The sequence below is a fragment of the Grus americana genome, chromosome 1 (genome assembly GCF_028858705.1).
Source record: "Grus americana isolate bGruAme1 chromosome 1, bGruAme1.mat, whole genome shotgun sequence".
NCBI lineage: Eukaryota > Metazoa > Chordata > Aves > Gruiformes > Gruidae > Grus > Grus americana.
Window position 1 is genome coordinate 81,261,998 of NC_072852.1, and position 27,564 is coordinate 81,289,561.

The following is a 27,564-nucleotide window of genomic DNA, read 5'->3' on the forward strand; positions in this document are numbered from 1 at the left end:
ATATTTCAGTTTAGTAAAGCGTTTTCACTGCTGAGCACAGCTTTTTTCCCCTCCTCTTTTTTCTCTTCCCTTCCCCCTCTTTCTTTTTGAGCCTGACGATAGGATAAAACCTCAGTGATTAGCTTCGTTGCCGGCAACAAGCCTGATTCTTTAATGTAGCTGCTCTGCTCCTTAGCTTTGTTTTCATTATTATTTGCATTGTGCAGCAGATGACTAAGAGATAGTCAAAAGATCAAAGGTTTCCTTTGATGGTTTATATCACGGATCCCTGCTGTATTAAAAAGGATCTCAGGTCAGGACATTCTTGTTCACACGCAGATCTAAACAAGAGGCTGCACAGGGTGATCAAACTGGATGAAGGCTGAACACATCCATCAAAGGGCTGACCACATTGGCCCAAACAGAAGAGGAGGTTCTACCTCCATAACCATGACATTAACTAGTGACAGATGTCTCCCCGTGGCTGCTGCTTTGATGTGTCAGGACTAAGGAGAACCAGAGAACACAGAGAGGTTACACTTTCCACAGTACTCTAGAACTGTTTTATATATAAAAAATAATCATAATTCGTAACTAGCAATTTTTAATATCAAAGCGGGTTTTGTTCTTTGCACAAGAACACAGATAGGCCCATCTTGCATTACCAAGACACATCTGGGTCAGGTCACAATATTTATCTTATACACAGTGCATTTAATCTTGCAGGCATTTAGTAAACAATAATAAACTAGTCATCGCAGTGCCTCTCTGAAGTAAAGTACTATCATGCACAGAAGGAATATGGAGACATGGAGACCAAAAGGAAAGCCTTCTCCACAGATGGTGGGCTGATGCAGCTTGTCCACTTCCATATTTAAAACTTTCAGCTGTAGGCTAAAATGATTTTGTGTGTTTCTTTGTGTTTGTGAGGGTGGGTGATGACGGTTTTATACCATTCAGGATATATCAGGAGAAGATTGCTTCTGCAGCAGGCCTGTCAAAACCCCTGCACTAAGCGTGACACTTGTTTAATGAGTGTCGACGCTCCTCTCTTGCTAGGTGTCTCACCAGCGTGCAGAACAGAGTGACGGCCGCTTTCCTCCATGACTCATACAACAGATATAGCAGCCTGCCCTGATTTAGAAACCACTGCCCAGATGCATCTCAGTTGCAATTTCATGGAGCAAGGAAGAGACCGTGGCCTGAACTGAGTCAAGAGGGTAAGAGGCCGAGCAAATCCTGTGCAAAAGAGAGCCTGCCCCAGTGCTGGGTACGGTCATTTCCCTACCCTGCAGCCTGGAGCAACATCTCCAACACATGACTCGTATACTGCTGGGTTTCCCATCACATCAATGAAGGTGCCATTTTCTCCTGCACTGAAGAGACGTGTACTTGGAAGGGGTGTCCAAGTAGCCTACATCCATTTCTTGAGTAAAATAGAAAAAAAGCAACAACAAACCCCCACTTTTTATGCCAGGCAATTTTTGCTTGTTAGGACTTTTGCCAGGGTAAGTGCTGTCAAAACCAATCTCATGCCTCTAAAGAATATTAATCTATCATTAAAGGCTTTAAGTGTGGACTTGCCCTAAATTTTACAGACCAACTCCAGCTGCCATTACTTGCAACAGCATTGCGGCTACACCTCAAGGGGTAGGATTCAGCTCCGAAAACATCATGTGAAGAGAGGTTTCTAACCTGAAGTAAGTGTTGAAGCCATCTCCCTCGTGTTAGTAAGGCTTCTCTGTTCTAGCAGTGAGCTCATGGCACTTCCATAGCTCTCATAGCACTTCCAAAGAGCAATTCATTTTGTCTAGCCTAACATCTGCATCATGATGCTACAGAGGAAGCCCCATTGACAAATTTCACTTGGATATTTATACATCAAAAGTTAAGCAAAATGAATCCCACCATATCACACAATGACTTTCCACTGCGCAGCTGATGTCAGAGCTGGGATTTTAGAAGGAAACTTGGCTTGTAGTTTTGTATTCCTTCAACAGTTCTCACTCAGATCATCCTAAATTGGTCTCCTTATTAGATACGCTGGGCTGATTTCACGTTTCAAGTAGTATGCATTGGACAGTATCTCTGAGATGGCTTGTTATTACATTCTGTGCCTTTGAAAAAACAGTAACTCCTCCCCAACCCTCAGTGTAGTCAGCAGATGCAAAACTTGAAGAATCTGAAAATCAAAGAGGAATTTTAAATATAAAACCTGTTGCTGTGTAGCTTTGTACCAGTATGTATAAGAAGGCATATGTTCTTAAAAATGTGGACCAGCAACCTTCTCCATCTATCATCAGATAGATGTGGAAAGCAACCTTCTCCTACTGGACAATGGAGGATATCAAGTGGCAGAAACCTCATGATCTGAGTGTGCTTATCAAGTAATGGAAAAATTCAACTCTTAATCTATAGACTGCTTAAGGGAGCTTTTGCACTAATATCAATATTAGCTGGATTAGCTACATAGTTACTTGACTTAAATTCCAAAAACTTGACAGGCTTACAGCCCAGATTTTAGCTGTCCTCCTCCTCTCTACTGAGAAATTACCTGACATCATAACACATTTTTTTCTCTCTTCTCAGAACATCAGAAATCCACTTCCAGTAACAGAGAGTTATTTCTCTGTCAGTTCCAGTCATTGGCTGGTGGAAAAGGAGAGGAGATTCTATTTTGTTACCAGTGGACTTTTGCATAGAGTGCCTTGCTTTCCGAAATGATCACTTTTTAAAAGGCAGTTAGGAATCATGTTAGGCAACACTTATTCACAGCAGTGAATGTTTATGTAATAGTTTTAGTGGTGATAGCGTAAAGTAGAAAAAAGTCACAATTTAGTCTTGAGGATGTGTTGTTTTTAAAGGGCTGTTTGTTGTAGGTCTCCTATTCAATTTCTCATCTAAAATGAAAGCACGTGTTTGATGGCTGAATCTACCAGCAATTTTTAGATTAATATTCTTGATTTGCTGATGATGTATTATGGAAAGTAATAAGGCTTGTAAGCAGTATTCTGGCACATAGTAATCTTGTGAGCTGCTTTTTGTTGAAGGTAGGCGCCAGAGTTACACTGCTGCTTGCAGAGAGAATGCCTGGCAAAAACATGAGGGCAAAAGCACATTTGTGTATGCACAGGCTATATCCCAGCCTGTCAACGACTTGAAATAACATGCAAATAGGTGCCAGTACATCTATCATTCTGTTTATTGTCTTTACTCACTTTCAGTTTGACTTCTCATACAATTCTGGCTCTAAGCAGTTGATAAACACCATTGGACTACTGGATTTTGTTTCCCACCAACATCACATCTTTATCTTTTGGAAAGGTTGATGAAATACAAACAGTATAAGAAAAACTTCACTGGCAAGGGCCTCTGTGTCTTGCTACACCAGAGCAATGTACTATGGTTGCTTTGTATCTGTTGCATAAAGTTTGTTTGAGTGACAGTCTGACAAATGGTCTTTTTAGCACTGAAACTTAAACAAGGAGTGGATTGAGAAAAATCACAACCTGGACTGACTCAAAATGACATATCAGGACCATTTTTCAGTGGTCAGTTTCCTGATGGTTGAATTAACTGCAGTTTTATCTTGCTCTGTATTAGCTGTTTTACCTCACTTTCACCAAATTGCTTTCTTATCGTCATAAACACTACTGAATTACTGTAAACTGCCAAAGTGGCAGAACTCTGCTATCCAGCCCGTGGGTGCAATCACTGGATTTTCCTCTCTCAGTTGTCCATTGTGTTTGAAATCATCTCAAGAGAAACAAGCCAACAAAACTGTATTTTATCTTGAACTGCACAAACTGTTACATATAGTAACAACTATATTTTCATATGCCTGGATATGAATTTGATGGACAAATATATGCCAGACAAATACATCACAGAAAAACATTTGCTTTGCTCAATCTTTTGGCAGGTTTAGGTGGGTTATAAAAAAACCCCCACATTTCCGTGCAGGCCTCTCCACTCGTTCTGTAGTTGCCAAGATGACATCCAGAGGAGACTGAAGGCTTTGGTATTTTGGCGTGGATGGGTTGGAGGGCCTTGCAATTTCTCTTTTCTGAGGCTAAGAAGTCTCACTGATGAGAGGTGTGAGCGGGCAGGATATAATATTCTGCAAGTTAGCGGTGAACTGTATGTCTTAATTTTTTCCAGTTTCAAAGGAAGTACAAGGCACCTGGTCAAGAACCACCAAAAGATTTCACTGGTCAGTAATGTGAAGAAAAAAAGCCCCTAAAGAACAGAATCAGGAGCCCAAAGTCAACCCTACAGCCTCCAAGAAATGCAACAAAAAGTCTGATTTTTGAAAGGCCTGAAATTGTTAGCCTTGCCCCCTTAACTTCATTGCAGGAGAAAGCAGGGTCCTTCTGCTCAGGAGATGGAAAACCAGCATCTGAAATTTATCTTGCCTTTTCAGTAACTGAGTCACTATTGCACTAACTTTGTGACCAGTGCATGTGCATTGGTTTTCTGATAATCACAGACCTGTAAGAACGAAACCCATTTGCCACTGCTGTTACTGGAACACAAAGAAAGATAGAGATGAGTCAAGATACCCTGAATAGTATGCTGTGATCTGATTCCACTACATGCTCCTGAACTCACCAAAACGTTTCTCCTGAAAAAATCCAGATTTTCCCAAACTGTCATTTTCAAAGGCAAAACAAGAACTATTGAAAGCTGCCAGATTTTTGGAAATAGCAGTTTGTGCCCCCAACTTCAATTAATTTCACTTGGCTTTAGCCAGAACACTGCTTCTGCCCTTTTCCCTTGTTGCAGAAGCTCAGAGCTAAGAGAAAAACATGTGTCCACAGGAAAAGATCAATTTTGCTTCGGTCAATAATGTATTGGGACCTGGCAGGAATAACTAAGCAGGTGTGTGTGGATATGATTCATATGGAGCTTACAAGAAGCTATCATTAAATATGTAATAATAGCACAGTGCTGGCAAAATGAGACAACTAGAACAGTCAAGGATACAGGATTTATAGACTAGTGCTTTATGCAAAGTCCTTGAACTATGCTTTCTAGGTTGGCTCTCCAACAATCTCATGTTTGTACTGGCAGTTCTGTCATATGGTGCCCACATTTTCCTGGGATCTGAAAATACAAAGTCACCATAAAAGCTCCAGTAGTGAATGGGACAGGATGTTCTACACCCACCATTTGATATTTATCAGTGATCACTGGGACCAGAGAGGAAGTGGTTATTGAGAAATAGGACTGCCTAGGCTGCTGATCACCACTTGGATTACAGCACGGGTGACAGGCAAAGTCTTTTTCAACAGGTTTGTGAGTCATCAGCAAACAAAAGAATTACAGTAAGATCTTCTAAGAGGTTTGTCCCCAGAGACAGCAGAGAGTGGGACTGTGGGTGCTACGCAGACCGCCTTCTTTGTCACACTTCACAATGATTCTTCCTGTGCATTTTCGAGCAGTATCTGGTTTTGAGCAACAGAAACTAAAATCCAGCTGTTATGGATCAATAGAGTGTTAGTAAAGCTGTGACCTCAGTAGACATTAATATACATTCTTAGTAAAAATTCCAGGTGTGTCTCTTTATACCAGTAAAAGTTGAAACTATGCTTAAAAATGAATCAAGGAACCTACGTATTCGCATTCGATTTATCTGGTCTGGTTCAAGTAGGAAAGGTTTAATATCACTTGTGTAGACTGTTTTCTTTCTAAATATGAGGCTTTCTGAGCTGCCCCTTATCAGCTTTTGAAAGAGAGCGCAAAAAATTAGCATCTTCTCACTATACTGACTTTAGGATGCAGGCACTTCATTGAGCTTCCTCACCTTCAAGAGCGGGGGCCCTGACTGCAACCCCCGCTGAGGGGCCTGGCCCCCCGGGCACAGGGCAGGCACGGTACGGCACGGTACGGTACGGCACGGTACGGCACGGCTCGGTAGCCTTGGATCAGCCTCGCAGAGAAAGCGCCTGGCTCCCCTCGCCATGAGCTGCACTTACCCTCGGGCCCTCACCCACGGTCTTTGCCTGAGGGTAAGTGCAATTTATCCCCACTCCTGCTGCTTCCTGGCATCAGCTTGCTTCTCGTACTTTCCTTTTTTAGTTTCAGGAGTGCAGCTAATTAAACTACGTTTATGCTAGAATCAGACTTCAACTGCTTTGCAGAGCAATCGAGTCACGTACTCAGTGAACTGACATTTCTATCTGCATTTCCATCTTCATCCAGTGACTTTATCCATGCCTCCTGGTCTCCCGTGTAGAACGCTGGTTCCAAACCTTCGCTGTCACAACTTTTTTCTCCTGTTTGACTTACATACTCAAGAACCTATCTTGTCACCTGCCACCCTGAGACATTTCTTTCAACCTCCTTATCGTTCCCTGGATTCCTCCTCCTCCTTGCCCCCCTACCCACTGCACAATTAGCAAGCTAAGCCAATCATCACAGCTTCGTATCTATTTCCTTCCATTGAAGCCTCGCATCCATTGGAGAGGCTTGTGCATCTCTAGTGAGGCTTGCCTTAGCACCTCAGTGAGAGTGACCATAATATTGTTTTCTAAGGTGACTTAAATGAAAAATTAATTTTCACACTTTGAGAGTTAAAAAGAAAAAAAATGGAAAAAAGCATGACCCATCTACCTAAGTGGCAACTGTGCCAGCACACTGGGAACAGTATCTTCCGAAAATTTCTCTGATGTACTCAATGGGGGTCAACCATGTGGTAGGGGTGAAGCACCATAGACCCACCTGAATTCATCCCCCTATTTAACATGACAGAAATTGGACTGGATGCAGAACAAGGAAAAGTGCTTGGACCTTACCGTAGGTCATTTCTGAATTTACAATGTTCAATACACCTTGCACATAGCAAGATAACAAAGTGACCGTTGATAAGTGGGAAGGGTAGAAATAGTGGTACTGTACAATTTTTAGACTCCAGTAAGGTGGAAGGAAATTTTTAATTCTTTTTTTCTTTTCCCTTCTGGAAAGCTGCATGCCTGAATGGTTTAGATAGGGATGAACATTAAAGACAATGAGTAATATATACCAGTTAATCTGCCCGACTAGGAGATCCTGTGGCTGGAGTCAGGCATCTGGGTCTGTGCTAGACAGTTGGTATTTATGTCAGCTGTCTGGTCTAGAGTTGCATCAGGACCACAAAAGGTTGCCTGATTTGAAGGGTATGGACTGAAGGCTCCCCACAGCACCACAGATGGGGCCACAGGGGTTGTGGAGAGTGGTTCCAGGCAGACCCAAAACAGAGACAGCATGTGAAAAACTATGTGGGTTATCACAGAAAATAACATAGCTGGAAGGATCTTAAGGGTTTAAATTATTTCTACATTATTGCAATGGCTGAATAAGTATTTTGCGACTCAAGAAAGGCTAGGAAAGATGACCAAGTAACAACCAGTGCTGGGATACCCCTCTCAGGTTTTGGGTAAAATTCTCTCCAGAATAAGGGGCCATCATAACACATATCACTTGAACATGGACATCTCCCTCAAACAGGCAGGCTCTAGAGCTTCATTGAATAAACCCAGGGTTATGAGGTTAATTCCCTTAAAAAAAGCTCTTGTTACAGAAAAAGGAGAAGATTCTGTAGGATTTAAAAGGAAAGCTACGTTTTTGCCAGAAGTTCCAAGTATCAGAAAAGTATATATTCTCAATTATGCATTTGTGGCAGCCTCCAGTTTAACCACACCTTTGGCAGCCCTAATTAACCTATGAGAGCATACCCATCCCTTGGACACAATAGCTGGGCTCGCTGGACAAGGATATAGTGATAATTCATCTGTTTGACACTAAAAAATGCCTATATGAACTATTAGTCAAATTATTGTCCCATTTAACTGTTTCTTTCTGGCTTTAGCATTTTGTGCATATTTCTTTGGCCTATGTATATTATATCTGACTAGTTTTCAGTGGGTTGGAAATTACCTTGCTTTTCCTTTACTACCTCCACATCCGAAACCCAGAGAGTTTACCAACTCTTCTGCATTCTCTCTCATGCCTCTGTGTAGACTCCTTTCATGCTGCAAATTCTGAGGGCAAACCCTGTTCAGGGTAGCAGTAACAAGCCCTGGAAATGCATTGCAGCTGATGAGGTATGGCACATAACGCTGGCGACACAGCCCAGCTTAAAGCTTGAAATGCACCCTGTGGTCTGCTGACAGAATGTGATCTTGATGTATGTCTGAAAAAAAACCTGAGTGAAACTATAGATGCCGTTAAAGTGTCACTAAGAGACAACATCTACTTTCCACAGGCTGGCTGTTGTTAAAGCATCTGCTTTAAGGTATTCACACTTTCAGTCCCCAGCACAATGTCATGTGATGCTGCACCAATAGTGTTTGCTGGTTTTTGCATTATCTCAAGAATATATTTCTTTTTTTTCATATACCTCTTAAAATAGTTGTTTCAAAACCTGGAAAATAATATAAAATTAAAAGTTTCCCTTCCATTTTGAGTATGTAAGTCCGTAGATTTCAGTGTTTTCAGAGCACAGTTTTTTGAAGACAGTTCTTACAATTGTCTTCAGAATGACAGCTAATTATTTTCCCTCATCTCACAATGACTTAGCTACACTTTCAGGATGAGACAGGGAAAAATCAGCAGAAGTAAATTAAAAAATGATACAGCAAGATTATTACTTCCGTTCATCCATCTAGAACATCCTGAGAGGATGACAGAAGGTCTTGGAAGTCCATTAATTTAAAGTACTGCCAACTTTCTCTGTGCAAAGTTATATAAGAGTATAGCAAAAAAAAAAAAAAGATACAAGGATGAGTGAATCACTTCTTGTAACTACCCTAAGACTTCACAGGATTTTGTGCTGGTGCAATGTTTCATCTGCTTGTGAGAATTCCAAAAGAAACAAAAAATGTACCTGAAGGGAGATGGTAGGCTTAGACTATGGAGAAGGGAGATGCATAGCTTGCTGTATTTTGAGCATATACCCTTCAGAAATCAGTAAGAGAAAAACTCTGCGACTACTCATCCTTACTGTAGACCATAAAGCAAAGTCAAAACAAAATTAATTCAATGCATTCAAAAGTTTCTACCCAGAGCGTTTTAAAACACTGGGGACATTTTCAGAATTGTAGAAGTTTGTGGGCATCTACCTGGTGACTTTTTGGTTCAATAAATTATGCCGTATAAATAATCCAGTTTAAAACTTAAAAGCCAGACTAATGCCATATGACCAACCTAATTTAAAAGTCCATTTTTAATAACTTTGTAATTAACCAAATAGTTTTTTTTAATTAAGAAATTGATTTAAATGTGATTACTGATTTACAAGCATTCTAACTCAGAGCCAACATGTTTTTCTTTTGTTTGCCTGAATTTACACTAGAGGTCAATTAATTCTGATGAAATTAAAGTCATTGTAGTTTTGAGTAACAGCATCTATATGGGATCATGCAGTTTAGTTAAAGCATTTTAATCCACTGTCATACTTCTTGCTAATTTGCATTATTTTTCCTCAGGGTCCATGTAGGCAAACGCTAAATACAATTCTAAAGGTATTTATGCAGGATCTATGATTTATCTCAGTTTTCCCTACAGGAGCGCAGGGGTGACGCAGTATCAGAGCACTTACTCTCAAGTCGGAGAAAGGCAGAGGAGGGAGATGTCTGCGTCTGGTTTTGGCATAGAAGAGGAGCTATGTTTTCACTGTCCTGCCTTTTATTTGCAACTAGCATTTTTTTCTCCTTGCAGCTGAAGCCCCTAACAAAAGGGAAAGAATGAAATGAGACAAAAAAGCATCTGCTCCGCATGGAATTGGGCCAGTCCAGTCAAGTTTAAAGACTCTGAATCATTTGAGGGGTATGAGACTGGCAATTTACTAATGACTACAACTTATTAAAAAGGCATGAAAAGCTCCCTAATTACATATTTGGATGCTAAGTAGCCATTCTCAGCTTCAGAGACAGCATGACTTTCTCTTCCAGTCTTGTCCCAGACCACACATTAAAGAAAACAGGCATCATAAAGGGTCAGGCATTTTAGATGCTAGGAACTAAAATTTTGTAAAAGAGTTAACCAAACTCTTACTTGAGGCTTTAGGCTACTCTCTGGTTTAACTCTTATTGAAGGCTAAAAAATTTTGGTCATCTTACAGTATATCCATTTATAAATATGTAGTAAATCTCCCTGAAATTACCATATATCCTAAATCTTTCAAAACCAAACATGATACATTAATCCCAGCCACCTTTTCTAACCTACCAGGCTAAGATCACTGGATCCTTAGTTTTAAAAATCTATTACGCTGAAAAACTCAAACAAATCCTGAAAAGCTTACAGACATAAAGTCAGACATTCAAAAGTTTGCAAGTGCCAGAGTTAATGTTGACCATAGCCTTAATTCAGCTTCCTTGTGGGTATTAATTATGAGAGAGTCTTTAATTACATGATCATATACTTCCCCCCTCCCCCCCACCAGAGGAAACCTGCCTTATTTAGTGCAAAAGTTCAATGGGGCTCAGTGCAGGGAAATCTATTTACCATTTCTATTATACAAATTACTCAGTGCCTTTATTTACTGCATATCATCCAAAGCCAGCACTAAATAGAAAATTATTCATTTCCTCATGGGTGGATTTTTTTCTTAAATTTTACTGACCTAATGTCAGACTGCTCCACAAGCATTCTTGAATTTATCTGCAAAACACACCTTTGAAAGATGAAACTAGTGTTATTACAGGATTTACCCTTTTCCCCCTCCATCCACGAAGTAAAGCCAATATTTTCTAGAAGCGATGGATTCGTTGTGCATGCACTGTACAGCTGAACTGTACAAAATTGCACATTGCACAAAGTCCAGGATAAGTGCATGTGCGAGCACACCACCCGCCTAGCACACAGGTACAAACCAGCCCTTTTCAGACATATCCAACCCTGGGCACAAGCACAGAGCCCCTCCATGCAGCACACTCATTTGCTCTGTTTTACAAGAGAGGAAATGATGTACAGATAGTAACACTGTTGCTGGAAAAGGAGAGTCTGTTCAGCACATTGCTACTGGTTATAAAATCTGAAATCCAAAAAATCCCCACCAAGCAAGCACACAATGAAAGTCAACAGGTGTCTCTGCAGCAAGCATTTAAATATAACATTTGTGTAAAACCCCAGCAAAATAAAGCTGATACTGTATTTTTATATCAAAAGCTCTACAGCTGTATGAGTACTTACTATACACCTATTTCTTTTGTGAAAGCAACAGTCAGATAACAGTAACTTCTTATGAAAACTATTAATCCTGTATGTAAAATTCACATAAACCTGGTTCTGCTCTTTGGATGGACATCTGCAGACAGGTAGTACACTTTCAAGGAAGAGAGACAAGATTTCTGCGGCCAGTCATTCGTATGAGTTGCACCCAAAGCACAACCAATATTTCAGCGCAGCTAAAAAACATATGCATGGGACCCACCTCATGTAACCCCAGTCATCTGGAAGATGGGTGTTTAGGTGAAGTTATCTTCCCAGGTTCCCTCCACGATCAGTGGGCATGGAGTTTCCCAGGAATGCTTCATCGCACCTGTTATAGCTTAAGTGCAGGCTATACTACAACCAGCCAAACTATATGAAGCACAGTCTGTACAAGTTGACTACAGTGACTTAAAATAGGATCTGAAAAGTGGGTTTTGGCTTTTTTTTAAACTACAGAATAATGAGTGCTGACATTTCATATAATCCAAAAGAGCTCAGCTCTCCTACTAGTACAATTCCATTCACGAAGACGACAGTGACACCACCAAGGCCATTTGCTGCAACATCATTTACCTTTAAAGTCTCCCATCAAATGCAGAGCCAGGCACACTTAAATCCTGAGATGAGGTTGAAAGTGCAATTTGAAGCATGGTGGCTGCATGTGTTGGGTTTGCGTGGCAAGGTTTTGGTAGCGGGGGGAGCTACAGGGGTGGCTTCTGTGAGAAGCTGCTGGAAGCTTCCCCTGTGTCTGACAGAGCCAATGCCAGCCGGCTCTAAGACGGGCCCGCCGCTGGCCAAGGCCAAGCCAATCAGCGCCTCTGTGATAACATAGTTAAGAAGAAGAAAAACACTTAGAGAGAGAGCTTTTGCAGCCAGAGAGAGGAGTGAGAAGATGCAAGAAACTCTGCAGACACCCAGGTCAGCGCAGAAGGAGGGGGAGGAGGTGCTCCAGGCGCCGAAGCAGAGATCCCCCCTGCAGCCCGTGGTGAAGACCATGGTGAAGCAGGCTGTCCCCCTGCAGCCCATGGAGGGAGGATGAGTGGGTGTAGAGATTCCACCTGCAGCCCGTGGAGGACCCCACGCCAGAGCAGGTGGAGGCAGCTGAAGGAGGCTGTGGCCAGTGGGAAGCCCACGCTGGAGCAAGTTCCTGGCCGGACTTGTGGACCCGTGGAGAGGGGAGCCCACACCAGAGCAGGTTTGCTGGCAGGACTTGTGACCCCGTGGGGACCCCACGCCGGAGCAGTCTGCTCCTGAAGGTCTGCACCCCGTGGGAGAGACTGACGTTGGAGAAGTTTGTGAAGGACTGTCTCCCGTGAGAGGGACTCCATGCTGGAGCAGGGGAACGATGAGAGGAGCCCTCCCCCTGAGGACAAAGAAGCGGCAGAAACACCGTGTGATGAACTGACCGTAACCCCCATTCCCCATCCCCCTGTGCCGCTGAGGGGGGCGGAGGTTGAAGCCGGGAGTGAAGTTGAGCCTGGGAAGATGGGAGGGGTGGGGGGAAGTGTTTTAAGAGTTGATTTTATTTTCTCATTGCTCTACTCTGTTTTGCTTAGTAATAAATTAGATGAATTCCCTAAGTTCGGTCTGTTTTGCTCGTGACAACAATTAGTGAGTGATCTCTCCCTGTCCTTATCTCGACCTACAAGCATTTCGTTATGCCTTTTCTCCCCTGTTTAGTGAAGGAGCGAGAGAGTGGCTCTGGTGGGCACCTGGCCTCCAGCCAGGGTCAACCCACCACACTGCACTACTACCTTATTTCATTTAAAGGTATCTGACAAGGGGTGCATTTCTATTGAAACAAAAGACTGGCAAGGACTTTCTGAGTAACTGAGTCTTTCTGTGCCACAGGAGTGGCCACATTGTGTAAAAAAACAACAAAAAATGTAATTCGATATTGAAAAAGGATTACTCTACACAGGAATAAAATCCCTCAATGCCATAACCCTTTTCCCCAATGCACACTTCTCTAAGGATTACTACAGCCTCTTCCACAGAGACAACCTGGGAGCTGGAAAAGGAAGGGTAGGTGGGTAACTGGCAGGCAGCGTTCCTAACCCTGTCAGATAAGCTGTCACTGAAGTTCAAGCATTTTGCACACAGTCTGCAGACATCTTCAGTTTTCCCAGAAAATCTAGACCTTGTCAGCCATAGAAGACACGTGACACAGGTGGAGCAGCGAGTGGGCTAAGTTCCAGCTCAGCATCTCTGAGTAGAGAGGAGTCAAATAAAAACCCCAGTCATTCACGTATGGCCAGGAACAATCTGAAGACCGCACTCATTTTTCTGGAGAATGCTTCAGTAAACTTGAACCAAAGCCATATACTATTAAACCAACAGAAGCATAAACACCAAGTTCTGTTTCAGCTGATAGAAGGACAATGAAGAAATAATAATACAACTCACAAGTGTTGTAGGGAAAAAGGGTGAAGATTATAAAGGTATTTTTATTCTTGGCTGACACTTCTATCAACCCAAGCCAAAAATCACAAGAAAAAGAATAGCTGCTTTCCTTTATCCACATAAAAGGATTCTGTGCTGAGCAGCACTTAAGAAAAATGATCAGATTGTGATTATATAACCCTAGCATGAACTTGGTGACCAGTATAGTCATGTCAAATTAGGATGCATTATTCAAGCAGCAGGGAAGGATGAAAGTGTTTACCATCAGATATAAAAAACCCCTGCATTTCCCTTTCTTCTAACCTGTTCTCTTCTTTTTCCTTCGCTGGCTATGTTGGTGGGCTGGCTCACTTACTGTACCAGCTCTCCTTCAAAAACTGAGAAATTATCAGTGACAGATGGTGACGGTAACTGAAAAGAAAAGGAAAGACATCCACTCATTATTTCTCCCATCTGCCTTTACCAGAAGCTTCCATCTTCTTCCCCTTGTCAGGAAGCCCGTTTATTCCTTGCTTCTCTCATCCCCAAACCTCTGCCCATTCATCCCTCTTTTCCTTCATACCAGGGCTCCCATTCTGACTTTTTTTGCCATGGACTCTTCATATGATCCCATTCTCACTTTCTTTATCATCTTTTTTAAGTTTCTTTTCACTGAAACGCATAGCATTGTGCCATCAATGTTTAAACCACACCTTGTCACTTTTTTTGATGACCAGATTTTAAAAAAATGAACAGGCAATGAAATGAAAGAAATAAATACCATTGAGCTGCATGGATGAAACACAAGCTGAGACTAAAGCAGTCATAAGCAATGTAAGTTTTTAGATGCAGTTTAACTATGTCTAATTAGTCGCAAAGCAACTGTTATATTATTCAAGTATATTTTGTGCACAGCCAGTTTTACTGCCTGACAATTACTGACCATATGATGACAGCTAGCAAGTTTAATTTTCTGACCACTTTACAGCTTTGAAAAACAAAATTTAAGCCCCTAAAACCTCACAAAACCAGACTGCAAAAGCCATCTTTGGTATTAGTAAATGGACCACCACAGAAGTTGTTCACAACCCATATGAATTTACCTTATTCAGTTTTTACCCTCCATCTGAAGATCACAGTTAAGAGTTTGGAAAGTTCAGTTAAATATTTTCAACAATATTTAATTCCTCTATATTAAGTCAGTTTAGATTGCCTTGTCCCTTTTCTCAATCAGTCATTAACAACGAAATACAGAAGAGAGAGTTATCTGCCTTGATACTATGGAATTACATGTGGACATTCAAACCCATACACAGAAGAAAATTTCCTTTTCACTTACTTTTCTGTAGTAGGAACTTGTCAGTAGAAATAAGCTTTTCAGGCTTTGGGTAAATATGTTACTCAGATAACGTAATTGCTTGATTCTAGAAGTGAGGTAAAAGATTTTCCATTGCACAGACCAGCTCCCTCTTGGATGCCTTTAAAAGATTCACTGGCTTACTAATACTATACAACAGAAGTCATATAAAAAATTGCATCCCTTTCCAGGATATGTAATGTGGTGAACTGGGACCATCATCGTGTTACCAGAGACCTGAAGCCACAGTCCTGTTAAGAATATTGCAATACAAGCTTAGTTTTCATTGCAAATAATCTTATTTTACCTCTATTTGCTTTTTAGAATAATAAATCCAGAAATCAGAACCACCAAAACAAAAGACTATTGCTGGGATGAAGCAGGATTCACTCTTGCTCTCATCTGCACTAATTCACGTAGTTATCCTAACTGTCCGGCTTCTGCCTACGTGCTTTCGAGGGAAAGAAATGGCTTTCTTCGGGGAATAATGTAGAGCACTTAGCTTAGGTTCCTGCTCAGAATGACTCTGAGAAGGGGCATCCCTCTCTCTCCTTGGACTCTGGGAGGGGTGTTGATTCCTAACTTGTACACTGTTGGCACAGCACACCTTTTTCAAGTGGAAGCGGGATGCGCGGGGCCACACACATGTAAAGAACACGGAGCACACAGTCATCTGGTATCATTTTGAAAGATAGGGGGTGCTTACAGGCAAACCCACTCTCTCTTAATACAAAATTGTTTCTTTGAGAGGAAACCTACCTATCCCTGAATTAGTCAGAATCCTTTCCTCAATATTGCACACCAACATTTAACATTTCAGTATATCCTTCTCTATAACAACAGCAGCAGAAACTGGCAATTGTTCCTCAACCCAGAAACAGCCTGTCATCTGTTTGGAAGGCGCTTCTCCTTCATGCATGCTTCTATCTTGTTTCTTATTTATTCTGTAGAAGCTCTTTCTGCAGTCAGCATCACATAGTACACTTGTGCAGTTGGTTGCTTCAGAGAGAAATCACATCCCACCAGTGACAGAAGGCAGGGCAGTGCAATTTCAAGGTGTGAGCCTGAGCATTTCTAGCTGGAGAGGTAGCCCTCAATTGAGCAGGTCTAAAGAAAATCTTACCCACAATCTCTCCCTCCCACCTTCCTTTTTCTTTTCTTCGGGGTTTTTTTGGGTTTGTTTTTTTTTTTTTTGTACTTGCAATGCTTTTGTTGGCACCCTCTGACATTCCACCAGACTGACAGCCAACCAGCACCTCACTAATGCATTACCTGATTACATTAAATACTTTCACATGTGGAATTTTGCACATCCAGTATTCAAACAGTGACAGTAACAAATAGGGTATTAATTATCAATGCAGTGATTAAAGACTTAGGATTCTGACATCTGTAACAAATGCTCCAAAGATATTGTCCTTGCATGGGGGATCTGTAAATCAGGGTGCTTGCAAAATGAGCTCTGCTCTTTCTCAGCTCATTGCCATTCGCTGAGTACTAACGAGGTTAACAAGGCAGAGCTGAAGCATTTGAATCAACCCTTACTTTTTCAGAGGACTTAATGAATCATGAGCAGACCATTCATATCATGTGTTTTGCAGCAATAAGGGGAAGTTGATTAAGCAGTTTACTTAGCCCACAGTGTATGAAAGTCACAGTGTATCAGAGGGAACCCAATCAGTTATATGAGAAATGTTTTTATTTCCTTCTCAACATCCAATTTGATTATCTCATTATGTTTCACCACACTTTGTCTAACTCAGCAATTTGCTTCTAGACCATTTCATTCTTCCTTTTTTGCTCACTGTTAAAAAACGGTGACAGGTCAGATGGAAATTCCTTCTCCAATAGGCCTTCAGTTCAAAGATGAAGTTGATTAAAATGTCATATATGTAACAAAAATATTGGCATTCAGTCAAAAACTGACAAATTAGTTATGGCTTGTCTAATCCACATTCAACTATAAAACATGATTTACCAAATACGCTCACCTAACAAAGGATATTGGATTTCTTACTGAATTCCCTCTATTTGACACTCTTACAATATGCAAACATATATGGAATTAATTTTTTCATTTCCTTCATGATAGAATATTTCAACCTGTTAATGTATACACAAATCCTGGTAATCCTGAAAGCTGGTTGGGCTTTATTTTTCTTTCAAATTATATTTTCTTTAATTTTTTCCCGTTTTCTTTATGTTACACATGTTTTTGTGCATGGATTTACAAGAGCAGGCAAATAATGAAAATGGCACATTGTCTCAAAGAAACTAGTGGAAACAGGCAGAAGACCAAGACTGTAAAAAAGATATTTTTAAAATCAAAGTTATTAACATCCTGGTGGTTCTTAAAGTTCCCTGGAGAAAGAGCTAAAATGGACTCCCCATCGTGCCAATAAAGGTAAAATTGGCAATGACTATGGACGCTTACAAATAAATATTTCAGAAGCTTTTTTTTTTTCCTAGTGCTTCTACCAGGTGAAGACTGTATGAATCCTGGAACTGTGGAAACACAAGTGCCTTTGCATCTGTTAGGATCACTTTTGGATTTCTGTCCTATGTACAATGGAGATGTGAAGCTCAATCTGTGACGTTAATGGGATCAAATGGTGATGCTTAATCCTATGGAACAGGCAGAGACCGTTTGAACAGTCTCTTGAACCTTCATGGCTCTTGCTAAGTTCTTGACCTTTTCCTTGTTACAATAAAGTTTGCTAACCAAAGGCATCTTGTTTCTCTCTCTATGTATTATATTAAACTAGATACATATTCGTTTCCCTGTCAGGTGATATCAGAACTAAGAATGACAAGCAAAAAGTGCCTCTTTTACCCAGAAATTCTGTTCTGTTTTTAGCCCTACTAATTTTCGAAGGAAAAAATAACAATCACACATCACTCTCTTTTTCAAGATAAACCATGCCTGAAAACAGTTTTTTTCTCTCAGAACAGACATCCTGTGCCCAATGCTGGGACCAACTATATCCCAGAAAACACATTCTTTTGTACAAAATGAAAAAAGACAGAGTAATTGAAGTGCTTATTTGGAGAAACCTGTTTATGGCACTAATACACTTGGACTAATATAAGAAAGCAAGCTATGAAAACGGGTGTAGAAGAGAACACGTTTTGCTGTACCCATTTCTGCTGATGGCACCCCTAGCATGTACACACCAAACCAAAGACAATGGAAGGTATTAAGAGTTAACAATTGAACTGTGACTAAACAATAGGTTTGCTGAGGAAGTTGACTAAAGTTTAAGATAACACCTTCTCCAAATGTCTCTTCAGCAGGCAGATGTTTAGTGAATGGAAAATTCCTAGACACAAAATAACCAGACAGGAAGCCATGGGTGAGGGAAGAAAGGAGGCGAGAAGCACAGGGGTTTTCTGGGAGGCGGGCAGAGAGGCTTGGATTACGTGAGGTACCTGCCAAATTTAAGCTTAGCCAGAACATATCCGTAGTTCAGAAGTCAAGAGAGTGCTGCAGAATAAAGATTGTGGACAATCTTTATCCAAATAATGCTGTCGAGCAGTGAGAAAAATGAAGTAAGCATCCTTTATGGTTTGTTATTTTTATGCCACAGAGAGAGAACAATAATATTTCAGAATCCTGGGCACAGCCTCTCTGCTCATCGTCATCTATGGCCAGTCGGGTGTCCCTGACGAGGGATATTAGCCAGTGAAGCCATACACCTGCGCTTCTGGAACAGGATGTGTTTAAGCTCCCAGGGACGCTTGGAGTCCAAATCAGTCTGGGGATCTAAGACAAACTGTCCTCGGCTGCAAGTGCCCATTTCCAGGAAGCGATAACACAGAGGACACTCTGCCAAGGAAACATGACTGAAAAGCCAAGTAAAGAACCAGTGCTAACAACCCAATGTGCTTCAGGGAAACTGACAGCACAGGTCTGTCCTTGGCAGCACTGAGGCCAAAGAGCGAGGATTTTGATTCGCAAGCAGCGAGGACAAGGCAGTTGTGGAGCTATGAGCAGTGATACACCAAGAGACGTGTTGGGGACAAGAAGTTCTCGTTTCATTGATCTTGATGCCAATAGACTTAAGGATTTCTTGCCTACCATAGGGGCAAGAAATGGCTTCACAGGTAGTGGACAGTATGTTGTCTGTCTGAGAGATGCCAACCACTGCCAGGTTCTAGCTGAGTTCCTAGCAGCACCAATAAACTCTAATTTGAGAATGAAAAATATAACCTGGCATACCCATGCTTCACAGGCCAGTCACTCCCAGCTTACAGTATGGAGGCTTGAGACTGCACAGTGTAGCGAGTGGCCAAGAAAGGAAGCTATGTCAGCTCTGCATCAACATTGTCTCACTTGCTCTTCAGCAAAAATAAATCAATTTTAACTGCGTCCCTCTCTCTTGAGCCACACGTTCCCAATGATTTCCTTCCTACGTCTCTTCTCCCCTTCAATGGCAATGTTAATATGCTTTTCAATGCTTCTGCTCCGTTTGGTGCCGCTTTTATGTACTCTCCGGTGCTCTCCTTTTCTGCCACCATCCACTCCTCATTTTCTCAGTTGCCAGTTGCTCTTGTTGCATTCTGCTCTTTCTGACTCAACCTGTCACTGCTACTGCCAGCTCTGCAGATCTTTTTCTCAGAGGACATCCGAAATACACACAGCCCTCTTTTCAATGTTATGCTCTCTTTTCATTTGGGTCTTTTTCTGACATCTAGTTCTCTTTTTTCTGGGATGTTATGACTAATCAATGCAAAATGATGGTCCTGTTAAAAAATTATGTCATCTTAGAATCTGAGCCATTTCAGGATAAAAATGAAATAAATAAGTAAGAAAACAGCTTGAGGTCCCCAGGAGTCATAGCAGGCCAAGAGCTTAAACAGAAGCCTCATTTTTGTGCTGTGTGCTCTTTGTTTCTCCTTAAACTCCATGGGGCAAACTCCCTGATGGGGATGAAACACAGCATCTCATGATTGGCAGGTCAGAGCATCCTCTCCAAGAGCGCAGCACACCCACAGAAGTGGACAGCTGTCAAGTCACCTCTGAGAAGAAGCCCGACTAACATCTTAGATTTAGGCCAGTGTTTTCCAACTGTGGGTCGTGACCCCACATGGGCTGGGGTCAAGTCACGGTTCACAAGGGGTCACAAAGTGTTAGAAAAAGCTAAAGAAATATTTAAGCTTAAGGATTTCTGTTCGGTTTTCTCCCAGTTGGTGGGGGGGAAGGGAAGGAGTGGAGCTGCACACAAACAGATGATCCAAGAAGGCCAATTGTTTCAGAAATTCTAACTTGAAATATTGGGAATTCCACACTTGAAAGAAATAAAATGGTTCTGTGGCTCATGTGCAGGGGGAATGCTTTGTCTATGCACAATTTTTTTTATTTTTTTTTAACATACTAGTTTGAAACTAGCCAGAAGTCTGGAAAGGTTTCAGTACCCTTAGAAGACAGACTAGCAAACAAATACAAGAGACATCAGCATGAGCATCCTAGTAATAGTACCTGGCTTTCATCAGCAGCTTTTGAAAGGGTTCTCAACAGTGAAAGCATTTATACTTCCAGTAGAGTAAAAGGAGGTTTTGATTATCCACATTTTACAGAGGACAACCTGGCTAGGTGATTTGCTCTATGTCATGCAAAAGTTCTGTGGCACAGTTCAAAGCTGACTCCAAAACCGAATCCTTAATTAAGTTAATGCCCTCACCACAGGACTGTTCTGTACACAGAGTCCTGAAAAAAATCATTTTCAGTCATATGGATATCACCAGCACCTATGTAATTAGAATTGTGCAATTACAGGAGCATTGCAACAGACCTTGGGGTCATGGAAGGTGTGAGAGGTTTTAATCCAATGACTGAATTTTTTTGGTCTTACACAAATAATAAAGATACAGCCACAGATAGTGATTTGCCAATATGATTTCATCCCTAAAGGGAATACCTGTAAAATCTTGCCCACGCTTGATTATAAAGATCAAATTCGGTGGCTGCTTTTTGTTCTTCAGGATTAGGATACCAGTCAAACAAACAATGTCATTACAGACATTATGGTTCCTCCTAATAGCAATGGTAGTGAGATTGCCAAAGGTCTTCCTTACATGGGCCCCCTTGCTGGTTGCTACAGCTTTTGCTAGCCTGAGATAGATTGAAATGTGGGAACTGAGGTGGTGTGGGACAACCGGCCACGCTGGGGCAGACGTCTTACCGCAGCGAAGCCAAGCGGCGTTTGTGAGCAGCTCCAGCACGGCCTTCCTCACGCGTGCAACCCAGAGCCAGGTGCGCAGCACAAACCTTGTCTGAGAGGAGACAAAACCTCTTCAACAGCGTTTCTGAACTTGAGTAAACCTCAATGGCAGCAAGACTTATCCATAGGGGATCAGCTCACCATGACTGCAACTCCTTGGAGCAGGGACTAACCAGCACCAGAATGAGCCTGCATTGATTACGTTTTACAAGTTAAGATACTTTCAGTTAACTGATATTTGGCGCTGGTTCATCAGCCCAGCTACTGGCACAATTCTGTTTTCTTGTGTAGATAAGAACTTGGCCTCACCCATTACAGACTGATTTGTTAGCTGGGAAAAGATCATTTATTGCTTTCGCATCATTGCTTTAGCTATCCTTGGATAAAATGGCTATGCAATGTAATAGTTGATAGTTTTCTGCTTTCAGTATTTTCTTGATATCTGCATTCTATGTACTTTCCTACTTACTTTAAATATTTCCTTATTTACTTTAAAATATTTTAGAAAGTGAAAACCTGTAGTAATTTTCTTCGTGCCATTTCCGAGTGATGAAATGAATCTTGCAAGTATCTTTCTATGTAAGAATAAGCCTGTTACAAACTAACAGATTCTCCCACTGTTTTCCCCCTTGAGTTTGGGAAACTTATCTGTTTACAATCATCACCTCTGTTTCTGCAGGGGAAGGTTGGGAAGCCTGGGACTTTCAAAAAAAATATTTATGCATGTGCTGAGTAGGGTGGAGTAGGAATGGATACTGACTGGGAACATTTTGATTCCAGAGCTCTTAGAAAACTGTTAATAGGATGATGAAAGCTTAATATCACAGATCTGTTACACACTACTGGGCTATTTTGCAAGGTTTCTTTGTGTACGGCAATTATTAAGTCCCATCAAAATACCTGTGAAATTTTCACCTGCTAGAAACAAAAATCACTTTTCTTTGCCTAGATTAATACCATGATAAAGATGCTTAAAAATCTCTGCCCAGAGACACTCTAGAATCCCTTGGTATCTAAGGTCTTTTACCCTGGTAGATGCAACAGAGGTTGTATCAAAGACCTGTGTCCTTCTGGAAAGAGGCTAGAGGCCAGCTGAGGTGTCCTAGGGCATCTGAAATGGTACTACAATCCTTTCTTTCTGTGGTAACCCACATATACTTTTTCATGGTGGGTTTTTTTTTCTTTTTCAATAACAAAATGAAAAATATTATGGCTCTTCATTTCATCATTGTAGGTACTTGTGTGTGTGTACATTTATAAACAACATTAGGGCATTGCACAGCAGCAGCAGCTTAAAGAAAAATGATGGCAAGTAACACAGGCTCGCCTGGCAATAGGGAAACTCACCGGATATCTGAACTGTTCATTTTCCAAGATCTGGATTTTTTTAAATGTGAAAGTTTGTTTAGAATGTGTAATATCAAGAGCTAGGTGTTTGAAAAAGACTTAATGTTGAGTTGTAGTTAATTGTTTGTTCTGGAAGGTACTAGTAACATATATATATGTATATAACTATATAATTGGATGTATTTATATATATACATTACATATATTTAAATGTGGCAGCTCATCAGCAGAATCAGCTGAGTTGCACTCCTCCTCTAGAAGGGAGAGTATGGGTAAGCACAGCCTCAAAGCCTCTGTTAAATATCATACCTAGGTAGTCCAGACAGGGAAAAGTATAGTAAGGAAATATAGAGACAGCAGGGACTAAAAGAAGTAACGCTTTCAGCTCATGCCACTCTCTCCTCTGTGACTATGTGTGAAATCTCCACTCTTACTCAGCTGCACACCACTGGGCTTCAGAATTTTGCAGCCAGAGCAAAAGGAGATGTGAGAGGTGCAGATCCTTACCTTCTGAGATACAGAAGCAACTTGAAGACCACTCCTAATGCTGCGTGATATACAACATGGTAACAACCATGTGCTTGTAGGGAGCCACGAACTCGATAGAATAGATAAGACTTCAGGATTTCTTGATGGAATAGTGAGTGGAATTACTTCAGGTTTTCTTTAGGTTTCTGAGCAAAATCATATTTGGAGAGAGATCTTGGCTCAGCACTTCTTTATTTTCCTTCATCTGGAAGGAAAGGGCAGCTCAACTATCTTTGCTGGAGTCTAAACAGGATATAAAAAGATGAATGATCAATTTTCCAGATGGGCTAGTGGTTTTCTACGTTCCCTACCTACCTGATACACTCACAGAAAATGGGCCAAGAAGCAGGATCCTGATGAAATCCTGGCCCTGGTAAAATCAAGGCAAAAGTTTTATAAGGTGGAGATATCAAAGGCAATCTCAAATTGTTGCAGCAATGAAAGGGTCTCCAAACTCAAGTATGTTGTGAAGTCTGACTTCATGCATCTGCAAATGGAAGAAATATAGAAAAGATGTACCCACTTGACAGAAGATGGGGTTTCTTTTGAAAGGTCTGACAGCCTCATTTCTGCAAAGAGCAGAGCTAATACAATTATAAACACAGAAAAAAAGGCCTCTCCAACTGTTCTAGCCAAAGCCACATGTTTAAAATGCATTACAATGGGTGTTAGACTCAACCAGCAATTATCTGGATCGAGGCAATAAATAAATAACAATATCTTTAATTACAGATCTGTGATAGAACTCATTGAAGGAACAGAAAAATGATGTCTGGAGCTAATTAATGTTCAAAAATCAACAAACAAGAGAAAGATAAACAGAATGAGATCATCTCAAGTACTGTGAGGAGCTAAACTGTCATGCATTCCCTAGGCAGGGCTGAAAACAGTGACAAATCTAAATCAATTTTCTTGGGAATTGCAAGTTTCTTGAAGGGCATATGAAATACATACTGCATAAACATTCCTGATACCTAATTCCAAAGAGCTCAGTGCCAGGTATGGTGCTTTAAAATTGCTCAGTTTCCTCGCATCAGCAGAATTCTCATAAACATAGGCATGCCCAATATGTTGACTGTGTGATTTCATACAAAACCACGATTATCCTTGTGCTCCAAGTCTGTAAACAAGAGTTATATAAATGGCACAATTTCATGCAGTGTTTTATCTGAAGCAGCTGGCAGCTGTGCACTTACCCACACCAGCTCATCTATCAACAACTCTAAGCCCTTTCAAATACAGGACTTGCAGTACAGAAAATGCAACTATTTTAAACCTAGAATTATCTCTGTCTTCTCAGCTCTGTCCTTAGATTGGTCTGAAAGCGCTGGTCCTATGTCTGGTACTGTAAAGCATACCAGTGGGCATCACCGTGATAGCACAGCTATCGAAAGGCATTGACCAACTCAGGTAGTACTTGTCAATGGCGCATCTCTCTATCTCAGCAATGAATGTGCCTCTGGTGAGAGAAATTTGATTGACACCTCGCCTCTATCCATCCACAGAACAGTGAGCGAAGAGATATAGGTAGCATTGGTCCGCAGTCTAATCCGTACCATCTTTGGAAGTGACAATGTCCAGCGGTCACCAAAGCCTCGGGAAAGTCTGCCCCTGATTGCAGGGACTCTTGCTTTGGTCTGCAGTCACTCAGTTGTTGAATCCTGCTGCTGGAAATGACAACAAGAATACCTGTTGTGGGGGTGGTTTTCTTTCCTCCCTGCAGATGCGGGTCCAACAGGAACCCTTCATAATTCATTTCAGATAGGCTCCTCTACACCATTGCTTTTCCACAGGCTTAATCTGACAACCAAAGGCATTGATGTTTGAAGGTTTGTCCATTTGTTTTCAAATACTCCAAACATGCACTATGCTTTCTCTCTCCTTCTTGTTTTTCTTCTTACTGTATGACCCATGGTTACAGTTAATTTCTTAGTGGAGACAAGCCCAAATATTGCGGATTGCTCTAATGTTAAAACTGGCTCCATTGTGAACGCTTGAAGTTACTAATAAAGAATTCTAAGCCAAGTAATAAAATGTTGTTTAATTTGAGTAACCTAAAACTAAGCTCAAAACACAGAGAAGGGAGATTCGTCTCTCTCCTCCATAAAACTGTTCCACAGTTGTACTATCAAGGCAGATAAAGGGAACATATTTCACTCCCTAGGTCTTTTTTTTCTTATGGAGAAAACACAAGTGATCTTTAATACCAGCCAAATCCAGCCATGAGGCAGTGGAAGAAACTCCGGTTCATACTGCTGCCTTAGCATAACTTTATCTGTTTAAATTTTTTTCAGTGGGGCAGCAGGGCAAGAAATTATTTTTCTATGAAAAACTAATGATCAAAATGAAAAAAAAAAACCTCCCTGTTTTTTAATTAAAAAATCAAATCCATTTTCCAACAGTCAACCTCTCAAGTGTCAAATTTGTGGATGACAAAACCAGGAAAAGGTTTTTCCACAGAATTTTCAAACACATCAACAACAATTAATACAAAAAGATCTATTCTCATAAAGAAAAGGCAATAAAACATGGAGGAGCTGGTTGTACACTAAAAATATTCCATAAGATGTTCTTCAGACCTTGTTTGTGTCTCATTTCCACGTCTGTTAGAAACTTAAAAAAGAATGAGGAAGAAAGTGCTGTAAAGCTTCAGAGAATTAAAGCAAAAAAGCCCCAGTGACAGCCAAGGCCGTGTGGTAACTGCGCAGGTAGTGCGTGGTCTGTCACATTTTGTCCAAGACAGAACCGACACATAACAGAAGAGGAAACTGGGGCAGCACTGGGGAAAGCCTAGAAGTAGCAGTTATACAGAACTTAAGAGCTTCCCTGAATTTTGCTATTTTTTTTCTTGCATGGTTAAACCAATAGCTGGTGTAAATCACCTCCTCAGGGGAAGAGCAAGTATCGCAGTGTACTTTAGCCTCTTTTGCAGCACGAGCAAAGTGAAATTTGTATAAAGCTGGTTTCACAACTCATTCTGCCGCAGTGGATTTCTGGTTTTCTAAGTCAACTAATCTTTCCGTACCTTGATTTTCCCTTTGAAATATGCAAAGGATAGCTTTAGCTCCTAGAAGTAAAACCAGGAAAAGCTATCTGTAATATTTCTGACACTACCTAATTCTAGGCAAGAGAAGCAGATGAGACTTGCATAAATCATCGGCAGGATCACTGACTAGAAATGGGCCTTGGAGGTTTTTTTTTTTCCTCAGGCAGAACTGCCATTTGCACAGCACAGTCTTGGCTTGACTACTTTTCTTTGGGGCTTCACATTGCTGGGCTATTTCATTCCTAGTCCTGGCTGCCTTCCATCATAGAAATAGTTGATCATGCATAATTTGCAAAAGTACATCGTGGTTTAGTCTTCCTGTCTACTAGGGACAGCGTTTGGCAAGCGAAAAGATCCAGAGGTGAGGATCTCTGGATTGTGCGAATATGCGCACATGCACCGAAAGGAGAAGGGGCTTCAGAAAATGTCAGCTCTTGGGAGTAACTTCTGGAAAGATTTCCAGGACTTGGAATCTGTCATGATTAAAACCAGTTGTTCTCTTTCTTATCTTCTGTCAAACTTGAGAAGTGTAATGACAGCTCTTAAAGATCGCACTCTCCAAGGATTGGGAATGCTCAGAGTGGCACGTGAGCCAAAGAGAGTGAGGGAGATAAAAAAAAATGAGGGGTGAAAGTTCCCTTCTGCATATCACAGAAATGTGGGCATGCTTTGCTTTGCCTCCCAACTAATAATATAAAAATGTATCATCCTTGAACGTATTTGGCTTTAGAGTGAAAATCTAAAAGGCGTCTATTGATACTAATACCACAAACATTGCACTGTGCTCCAAAATGAACTTTTTTGGCTCATACTGTGAAATGTCAGCTTAGAAAATAAGAGCACTCTGTTGTGGTAGCCTTTGATTGTCATATGTGTATACGCATCACACACAGACACACTCACACACAAACAAATCTGTTTAGTGACAGCCTCCAAAACAGGCTCTTCGGAAAAGTTACCACTCCACCATATGTAGGACTTTGATTTATAGTTATATTTTTCACAGCATGACACACATTGTTGGTGAACTGAGGCTGTGATAAAATCGTAGAGGTGTAAAGTTTCACTGGCTGGATGGTAAAGAGCAGAGTCAGAGAGAGTGTAATGCGAGTCGAGAGCTGCTCTCCAAATGAATGAATTTGTATTGTGGATCTGGTTACAGCCGGCACACTGCCCTAATCCATCAACAGCAAGTTCACTTACAAACCAGCCTTTGTTTTTAATCCATGAGCCTTTTGGGATTCACTATAATCAAATGACCAATCAGAGGAACACAGAAGAGGGGAAAAAAAAAAAAATTGCTACAGTGAAGTTTACTCTCAGCCACAAACTCCCTCACCGCTCCCCCCTCCCCGCCCCCAGGTAACGCAGATAACAGTATACTGCACAGCATTAAGCTTACGGGCATTAAAAACTCCGCGAGTTGAAAGTTAAGGCATGGCAAACCAGATCTCGTTACTTTCTGGGGGTGCTTCTCGGAGGCTCGAGAAGGCTTTGATTTCAAACCA

At 41.2% G+C, this 27,564-nt stretch overlaps 1 protein-coding gene across 8 annotated transcripts in view; it reads right to left on the bottom strand.

Annotated features, from left to right (window-relative positions):
• LOC129215548 (potassium voltage-gated channel subfamily KQT member 1-like) overlaps nt 1-27,564 on the bottom strand; it is a 537,892-nt gene that overhangs the window by 151,335 nt on the left and 358,993 nt on the right. Inside the window, exon 17 of one of the 8 annotated variants that reach the window (XR_008580024.1) lies at nt 9,560-9,687. The exons of the other annotated variants lie outside the window; for them this stretch is intronic. The gene's annotated coding sequence lies outside the window, so the exon portion shown is untranslated. The remainder of the gene's footprint in view (nt 1-9,559; nt 9,688-27,564) is intronic. 8 annotated transcript variants of the gene reach the window in all.